We start from the raw sequence: 8,182 nt of genomic DNA, 5'->3' as shown, positions 1-8,182 counted from the left end.
CTCGTCCCTCTCCCACGCGTGCGCGCGCTCGCTCCTCGCCGAGCCGAGCTGCCGCCGCAAGTCGCCATTGCAAGGAGGAAGCCGAGCTCCGCCCCCTTCCCAAATCATCCCAAATCAGCCCGCCAAAATCATGTCCCTCGCGGTGTAAGCTATCTCAAGAGGTCCTCCACCGATTCAGCTCACAGGCCGGCCACGCGCGCCTCCGTAGGAGGTGCCCGTCAGCGAGCCGCCGTCGTGATGCTCTAGGTGAGCTCCTATTCTGTGTCGCCTTTTTGGCCAATAAACCCCACAAATGGATTCATCTTGCGATTCTGATGGTGGTTCTCGCGCTTTTTTTTCACGTTCGCAGCTCCTCCATCGGGAACGCAAGAGTTTCCGCCGCGGGCCGCCGTGGTGACCAACGCCGTCGCGACATCCTTAGGTAAACCCCACACAAAACCCTTTTATTTTGGCAAAAGGACTTCACCACGGTGTGTGCCTTACCTTGCTGGACATGTTACCTTTCTTTCGTGGGGACGTTCGCAGCTTGTTCGCCGGGAACGCCGCCTTGGTCGCCGCCACGCCGCGACGTCACAGTGCACTCGTCGTCATCCGCGCGTTTCGGCCGTTCCAGCGCACCAAATCCTGCGCCATCTGTGTCATCTCGACCGGGTCTACTCCTTGTCCCTTGGAAGTGGTTATAACGAAGGAAACGACGAGGTATTTGATGTGCGCACCGGGTTCCACCGCAAACTGTGCTTCTTTGTGCGTTCCAATGGTGTTCTTCCCATATTTGAGCGTGTATGCGCCAGTTGGTGAATACATGGCATGTATATAGGTGGGATCTGGTATTAGATGATTTTTTTTTTGAATTTTTCCTATTTTCTGTTATTTTTGGTTGGATAAACATGGCTGCAAATTTGTAATCCATCATAAATTGAAGGAATGCCTAAAAATCACGAAACTAATTTTGTTGTACTATAGATGACATGTTCTACCAGAAAATCAACTTTTCTCACTTGCTTGATCAAATTTTATTGTTGTAAAAACAGATCTTTGGGTATCTGTTATTAATGGCAATATCTACGGTTAACAAGCTCATGTGCCATATTGGTGATTTTTTTATATAGATCCAGCATGATTAGTTGTGACTCCATTGAATTTCTTACTATTTTATCTTGTTCCTGTAATTCTTTGTGATTTAAAGACGGAGAACAGTCTTATAAAGTCATAGTAATTATTTTCCTTGCAGGAAAAACACTAAAATTTGACCCAAAAATACTTTATGTCATCTTTAATCTTAAAATGATTTTTGTTGGCTGTAAATCTTGCTGGGAAATGATTTAAAACTTTTCCCAAACTTTGGTAAATAAAAAACTACTTAATCCGTCGCAAAATATAGGTTGTTTTGGGTTTTCTAGATACATTTGTATTTGCTATGTATTTAGGCATAATGTACATCTACATGCACTGCAGTGGTGTCGGTCACTAGACATCATTTGGGTAAGTCATGCGAGTATCTATATGTACTGAGGGTCCGTGGTTTTACTCTATTTCAGGTGATAAGACTACGGGTTTCGCTAATGATTGTGATCGACGGATGTTTTGGAGGGGAGACCACCAGTTGGCATGGTGGTCGACTCTTCTTAATTCGTCTAATTAATTACATGGTGTATTAGGAGGGTACCTTGCTACTTCTACTGAGGTATCAACCTCTGTTGTTGCTATGTTCTGAACCTTGTGCTGGACTTAAAAGACTTCCATTAATGTTAACCTACCTTTGAACTCTGTGTTGGAATAATTTCCATTTCCACTGTGGTGTCCTTTATATGTTGTTGTATGAGATGTTATAGTCTGTCTATACTCGATTTTGCGAGTTTTTTGTATATGTCCATCTTTGGCTGCGATGGTTGATCGGGTACCTTTGTGCGTGCTTGACGGACTATCGGACTTGGATGGTTTAATTTCAAGTGTGTATCATGTCGGACTCGTTGGGAATGACGACTGATGCACTGGAGCCCATTTAAGTTGGCCAGTTCCGTCACAATTTACATGCACTGCCAGAAAATGGCTCATTCGTCCGTGGGCGTTAGTGCCGGGCTCGCTTTCGTCCGGTACTAATCTGTCGCTCACATTTAGTACCGGGCGCAAGAAACAGTAGCCATGGGAGCTGTTTAGTACTGGCTGGAGCTACCAGCCGGTACTAAACTGCTCCACCGACATCACGCGCAACGGCTAAGTGGCCATTTAGCACCGGCTCGAGCTACCAGCCGGTACTAAATGGCTCCGAGGACATTTCGTACCGGCTGGTGGCTCCAGCCGGTACTAAAAGTAAAGCTTTAGTACCGGCTGGTGGCTCTAGCCGGTACTAATTCTCTTCTATATATTCTGGTCCCTTCTTCCTCCCCGAGCTCGAGCCAGCATTTGACCGAGAGCTCGGGTTCTTCTTCTCCTTGGCGACCTAGAGTGGAGGTTCTGCCCATTTTTTCAAGTTTTGTGGGGATTTCACTCATCCAAGTGTACCAAAGGTTTACAACTTTATCCTCCTTTGTTTGATGGTCTTTATTCTTTGTTAGAGAAATTTTTAATTATTATAAATAGTAAGAATGAGCACGATTTCTTTGATTTATGCATGGATTTGAGATGTATAGAACCCATTACTTGAATTTGGAGAAGGTGTATTGGATAGTTTCAATGTGGATAATTTATAGGGATTTTTTTCAAATGGCATGGTTAATTAATTTGGTATTTGTTATGCATTTAGTTGCATTATTTTGGCACTGTAATGATGTATTTATTCGGGCTCATATGGAAACCATCGAGAAGTTTAAAAAATGTATGTTTCGGATCATGAATATGTCGTTAACCTTGATCCTGCAGTGAAAATACTGCTATTTGGGGCTAGCATCGATATCCACGATGCGGTGCGGTGCGGTATATAGGAGGACGCGATGAAGGAGTACGGTCTTGGTCTCAATTATGAAATCCACACCTTTTGAGCGAGTTGAGAATAAAATTATCCGGAACAAGGCCGTACTCCTTCATCTGGTCCTATTGTACCGCACTGTGTCGTGGATGTCAATAGTAGCCCCGAATGTCAGTGTTATCACTGCAGGGTCAAGGTTGACGACATAGACATGTTTCGAAACAAATATTTTTTTTCTTCTCGATGGTTTTAGAGAAAGTGAGCCTGAAACAAAGCCGCGAACATTGATTGTGCATCCCCTTATGGTGTGGAACGACGTGTTCGCGTTGAACTGAAGAGTGTCAAAATAATTATGGTTTACAATTTATATTTTCATTTTAATTCTAATAATTTGTTCATATTTTTTTCAATTTTTTCAAGTGGCATGGTTAATTAGTTTGGTATTTGTTATGCATTTAGTTGCATTATTTTGGCACTCTAATGTTGTTACTTAATTCAAAATTGTAGATCGATGGACCGACAATGGATGTACGACGACCGGTGCACCATGGCGTGGATTAATGGTCTAAAGTCTTTTCTCGATGCGACGGAGGCCCGCAAGTCATCTAAAGATTTTATATGTTGTCCGTGCCGTGTTTGTCAAAATAAAAAGGATACTCTAAGAGAAGCACTCTACACGCCCACATTTACGAAAAGGGTTTCATGGATAACTATACTCTTTGGACTAAGCACGGTGAACCTGGAGTTATGATGTAAGATGGTGAAGAAGATGATGATCATAATATTGCAGACTGGGCTCATCTATATGAAGCGGGAGCCTTTGAAGATGAACCCATGGACGATGCTGAAGAAATGGACGAGGCTGGAGAAAATGCTTCAGAAGACCGACCACATTATGAATTAGGTCAGGTTCTAGTGGATTCACAAAGAGACTGTGAAACTTTGAAGGAGTCAAAGAAGTTTGAGAAGATGTTGGAGGATCATGAAAAATTATTGTATCCAGATTGAAGCAGGCGCTTAAAAAGTTGGGTACCACACTTGAAATGCTGCAGTGGAAGGCAGTTAATGGTGTCACCGATAAGGGATTTGAGGAGCTACTTGGAATCGTAAAGAACATGCTTCCAGAGGGGAATGAACTGCCATCTACAACATACGAAGTAAAGAAGGTTGTTTGTCCTCTTGGATTGGAGGTACAGAAAATTCACGCATGTACTAACGATTGTATTCTCTATCGAGGCGAAGAATATGAGAAACTGGATGCTTGTCCTGTTTGTGATGCAAAACGGTACAAGATCAGGCAAAATGATCCTGGTGAGGTCGACGGGGAGCCCGTCAAGAAAAAAGTTCCCACTAAGGTGATGTGGTATTTTCCAGTAATACCACTGTCGGTACCTCTGGACTAGGGTACCCCCTCTTGCTGTGTCAAGACTCGTAGTTATCCGTAACTACGCCCAAAGGAGCTGAGCAACCAGACCCCTGGGGTCCGACTCCATCTCACCGGACCAACGGTCTCGGACCCGCATCCCGCTCGGGGTCGGGTCCGGTGTCACCACGTGTCCCGGAGAAGGGAGCACTCAGACAAAACAGCCGGGGGCCCCGGACCTCCCACGGGGTCCCGGACCCCCATATACTATCCGGACCCCTCGGCAGGGAGGGAACAGACACCCCGCCTGGGGGGTCCGGAGCCGCCGCATGTCCGCAGACGCGGATACGCGCGCGGCTGCCAAGCTTCCTCAGGAAGACTTGGCCCCCTACCGCATTCAATGCGGGAGGCGTTAAGTGCGCTCTGCCACAGCAGAGCCCGAGGAAACTTTCGCCAGGCTGTACTATTGACCGCGGGTTACCAAGGTACACTGTACAGCCGCTGGCGCCACTCACGCCATGCACGTCAGTCTGCTACACCAGTTAGACACGACAACTCGGCGGCGGAGTATCATAACGCCTACACGGTAGACCCAACAGTCTACGCCGCAACCTACACTGCCTCAACGGGCGCCTCGCCGATGAGACAGGAGAAGACCCCCCTCGGCCAGAGAGTCTACAGGACGATGAAGTGTATCCGGCAAGAGATTCTCCATCACTGTAGCACCACTACTGTCTAGTAAAAAATACATCCTTGTTGGGCCCACTTGTCGGGGTCCGACGCCTGTGTACGCGTCCTCCTTGCTCTATAAAAGGGAGACGCCCGTTAGAGAAAGGTCAAGTCCAAAGAGAGACTTGGGGGCAGAGGATAGACTCATTCATTCCTAGTGCAATACACCACACAGTGGATGTAGGGTATTACGCTCCGGCGGCCCGAACCACTCTAAATCCGTGTGTTCTTGTGTTCTTACCCCGAAGCTAGATCGTCCTAATAGCTTAGCACTTCCCCGAGTACTCCCCATCGGGGAATAGGCGGGTGCGTTCCGCCAACCGGCTGTGGGTACCCCCAAAAACCCACGACAACCACGTTTGAAGTGCTTTTTCATAAATAAATCCAATGCTAAATTGATGCGGCGGCACAAAGAAGAGCGTAAGCAAGATCAGATGCTGAGACACCCTGTGGATGGGTCCCAGTGGAGAAGTGTGGATTGAGAATTTACAGATTTTGATAACGGCCCAAGGAACATAAGGTTCGGTTTAAGTACGGACGGAATGAATCCATTCGGGGAGTGGGGCAGCAGTTACAGTACATGGCTTGTGACCCTCTGTATGTTCAACCTTCCTTCTTGGCAATGCATGAAGCGAAAGTACATGATGATACCGGTGCTTATCCAAGACCAAAAACAACCGGGCAATGATATTGACGTGTACCTAAGACTGTTGGTTGATGAACTTTTTGCTGCTGTGGAAGGAGGAAGGTGTTCGTGCTCCCATATTAGAAAGTCCTGGAGGTCCGCAACACAATCGATGTGATGCACTTGACGAAGAATCTTTGCGTGAACCTGTTAGGATTCCTCGGTACGTATGTGCAGTCGAAAGATACACTTGAAGCAATACGTGATTTGAAAGAAACAAAACAACGAGAAGACATACATCCTGAGAAGAGAGAAAATGGACAGCACTACTTACATCCTGCTAGCTACACTCTCAGCAAAGAGGAGAAGGAAAGTATGTTTGATTACTTGAACAGTATGAAGGTACCATCCGATTACTCCTCGAATATGCAGGGAAGAATTAATATGAAAGAGAAAAAGTTCACAAACTTAAAGTCTCATGATTGCCACGTTCTGATGACCCAATTGCTTCCAGTCGCGCTGAGGGGTATTCTACCAGAAAATGTAAGATTAGCAGTGGTGAAGCTATGTGCCTTTCTTAATGAAATTTCACAGAAGGCAATCAATCCAAATAAGCTCACAAGGCTACATAATGATGTGGTCCAATGTCTTGTCAGTTTTGAGATGGATCTTGTCAATTTTTTGGAGTAAAGTCCCAATAGGAGAAACTATATGGTTCAATTATTGCATAAAATAAGATGATACATAATAATCAATTTGATGATATATGATAAGATAGTTAATCAGAGGACAAGGAAATGATTTTTTATATAAGGAGCAATGTCTTCACAAGATCCAAGGAAGCAAGAAAGGAGATTGGACGGGTGGAGAGAAATAATATGATTGGGTGTGTATCTATTATGAAGAAACTAATCATCAGAACTGTAATTTTCTTGGGGTGGTATCTATGTGTATAAAAACTATTTATAATTTCTTCCATTATTTGGAGTGCCCAAAAAGACAAAGGAACATTTATTAAATTAAGTCGGGAGAAAAAGCAACGGATACCTTGATTAGGCCAGTCTAGTGCACAGTTTTATTGCACTGTTACCAAGATGATAACTAGGTAACTGTGCTAATTGGGTTTTATAAGGATAAAACTTCTCTCACATATGATGAAACTCTCTCTTTTCCAATTCATTAAAGTCGGTGATGTGTCATAGCATTTAGTCTTTATAAAACCCTCCATATAAAACTCCTTTCAGAGTGTTTGGTGGGAAGGGGACCAATTTTAGTCCCTCTCATATTGGATGTTTAGACACTAATTAGAAGTATTAAACATTGTCTAATGGTAAAACTAATTGCATAAATAAGGGCTAATTTGCAATATGAATCTATTAAGCCTAATTAGTCCATGATAAGTCCAGATGATGATATAGTAAACACATGCTAGTTATATATTAATTAGATTTAATAAATTCATCTCAAATATTAACCCTGATTTATACAATTAATTTTATCATTAAACTATATTTAGTACTTCTAATTAGTATCAAATGCCCAATGTGACAGGGACTATAATTAAAATTACACCCCAAACAGGACAACGAATCGTAAGGGTTTGGCGTTATGGGCTGGTGGTGGTGATCGCCTGTCTTTAAAGACCTTGACTTGACAATATGATTGTTGATCTTTGAGTTCTGAATTAAATTGTACTCTTTAATTTGATAAAAATTTAACTTTAACTACTAAATTTTTCCATAAAATATTTATAAAGTATAATTAAATATATTTTTATTGATTTACATTTCAAGACAAATCTACTTATATAATTTTCATATTAAAAAAACTAAGTACATATATAAAAAATTATTTTACATTTAAAATTCAAAACAGTTAATTCAGGATAACCTCTGGGCTGCAATCAGAGGATGCACGATGGTCGATGGACTAGGGATGTAAGCGGTACGGATACGGCCGGATATTGACATTATAATATGTGTTTTCAGATTTTTCTTCGAATACGGATCAGTGAAGGATAGCTATCGGATACATATATGAATATGGATTGTCTCAGTTACGAATACAAATAAATATGTCTCGAATACGTAGCAAACCGGATGCGAATAATATCGGTTATGAATATTTCTTCGGATATTGAGTAAAGGTTGCATCTATATATATATATATATATATATATATATATATATATATATATATATATATATATATATATATATATATATATATATATATATTGAATGTGCTATAGTCATTCAACCACTCCTTGAGTCCAAATCCCCATTATATTATGTTTAAAAGAGCAAAGTAACAATACATAACAATGTCTTTAGGGAGTCACATCGATAGAGCATAACAAAAAATTCAGCATTTCAGCTACACTACACAACACAACAATCCAAATTACTAGACTGTATAAACATATATCATACTCTACTGTATTGCTAACACTTGAAGGTCACAAGTTGTAGCAAGGTTGCTGCTTCAATGCTTGGTTATTCGGATATTTCTTTGAATAGTACCTCGGATATATCCAAAAAAACTAGCAGATATCAGATAC

At 42.3% G+C, this 8,182-nt stretch overlaps 1 long non-coding RNA gene across 1 annotated transcript; it reads left to right on the top strand.

The window, feature by feature from the left end:
- LOC120713709 lies at window positions 1-1,792 on the top strand. The gene is made up of 4 exons (XR_005691246.1): window positions 1-246; window positions 350-421; window positions 526-699; window positions 1,539-1,792. It is a non-coding gene; the product is annotated as an uncharacterized LOC120713709 (long non-coding RNA).
- The last annotated feature ends 6,390 nt before the right edge of the window (window positions 1,793-8,182 follow it).

Source organism: Panicum virgatum, chromosome 6K (assembly GCF_016808335.1).
Source record: "Panicum virgatum strain AP13 chromosome 6K, P.virgatum_v5, whole genome shotgun sequence".
NCBI classification, from domain to species: domain Eukaryota; kingdom Viridiplantae; phylum Streptophyta; class Magnoliopsida; order Poales; family Poaceae; genus Panicum; species Panicum virgatum.
This window is presented reverse-complemented; position numbering and strand designations above follow the sequence as displayed.